We start from the raw sequence: 2,058 nt of genomic DNA, 5'->3' as shown, positions 1-2,058 counted from the left end.
TATATACTACGTGCTTCTTTTAGTTTACGCCTATCAGATCCAGATCCACACATAGGGCCTTGGTTAGCCCGAGGCTATAGCAAAACTCACTCACCCGAGGTGCCACGCAGCGAGACTGAACGTGGAACCATGTGATTAGGAAGTAAGATTCTTACTACTCAGCCAATCCTGCGCCTATATTTATATATATATAATCTTTTGTACTCTAGGCACAAGGCCCGACGTTTGGGGGAGGGGGCCAGTCGATAAGAGCGACCCAGTGCGTAACTGGTACTCAATTTATCAACCCCGAAAGGATGAAAGGTAAAGTCGATCTCGGTGGAGTTTGAACTCGGTACGTAGCAGCAGTCGAAATACCACTAAGCATTTCTGCCTGCCCGCCGCCTTCCTATATATGTATAATATTTATTCGTTTATTTGTTTCAGTTATTTGCCTGTAGCCATATATAATACAGACATATACTTATATATATGATACATACCCATATAGACAGATAGATAGATAGATAGATATACACACACTCATATGTTGTTGTTGTTGTTGGCACTCCGTCGCTTACGACGTCGAGGGTTCCAGTTGATCCTTTCAACGGAACAGCCTGCTCGTGAAATTAATGTGCAAGTGGCTGAGCACTCCACAGACACGTGTACCCTTAACGTAATTCTCGGGGATATTCACCGTGACACAGTGTGACAAGGCTGACCCTTTGAATTACAGGCACAACAAAAACAGGAAGTAAGAGTGAGAGAAAGTTGTGGTGAAAGAGTACAGCAGGGTTCGCCACCATCCCCTGCCGGAGCCTCGTGGAGCTTTAGGTGTTTTCGCTCAATAAACACTCACAACGCCCGGTTGGAAATCGAAACCGCGATCCTATGATCGCGAGTCCGCTGCCCTAACCATTGCGCCTCCACTTCATATATGTACCCATAGATATACATATATATATATATATATGCATACATATAATACATAGCTATACGTATATACATACCTAGATGTATATATATATAAACATATTCATGTATGAATATATATGCGCACACACACGTGCTTAGTTATACATACATACACTAAAATATAAACTTCCTTAGCAACGTATTTCAAATCACAAACCAATCAGGAGAATGATCTATTATCGCCCATATTAACGAACCATCCTGCATTCACAATATTGATGTACGTAGGTGTAATTTATTGCCTTCGTAAAGTATTTACTTATAAAACAAAACAAAAATACCATAAATTTAATAGTGTACCACATATAATCTCACATGAAAGTAAGGTGTATCATAAAACAAAAAAAAAAAACATGATATATAAATATAGAAATAAAGAAGTTTAATTGACAAATAACGATGTTTAATTGGTAGTGTGTAATGGAAAATGCATTATATCTGAGCTAAATTGAACGCGAAATGGGTAAATTATAAGAGAAACAAAAGCGAGAAAATTCGTTCAATTCACACCTAATATATTTAATATATTTTATATGTATGCCATGTAAATATGATATATTCATCAATAACGTATATAACAATTAAATGTTATTTGATGGGGGTCATGTGATATATAGCTATAGCTATGTATGTATATTTGTGTGCGCACAGACAGTTATGTGTATGTATCTGTGTGCATACATAAATATATACGTATGTATGAATGCATGTATGTATGGGTGTATGTACGTATGCATGTTTTATGTGTGTGTGTGTGTGTGTGTGTGTATATATATATATCTTTATAAAATATATATAGATATCTGTGTACGTGTATGTGTGTATGTATGCATACATGCATACAAACATACACACATACGCACACAGCTTGGGTGTGTGTTAAGAAGCTTGTTTTCTAACCATATGCCTCTGGGTTCAGTACCACTGTGTGACGCATTTGACTGTTTTCTGTTATAACCTCTGACCGACCAGAGCCTTGTGAGTAGGTTAGTGAGAAGGAAACCGAAAGAAGCCCCCTTGTGTGTGTGTATATATATATATATATATATATATATATACGAGGTCTGATCAATAAATATCCGAAGTGTTGCCATAGTAACG

Source organism: Octopus bimaculoides, chromosome 21 (genome assembly GCF_001194135.2).
Source record: "Octopus bimaculoides isolate UCB-OBI-ISO-001 chromosome 21, ASM119413v2, whole genome shotgun sequence".
Classification (NCBI taxonomy): Eukaryota; Metazoa; Mollusca; class Cephalopoda; order Octopoda; family Octopodidae; genus Octopus; species Octopus bimaculoides.
Note: the sequence above shows the minus strand (reverse complement) of the source record.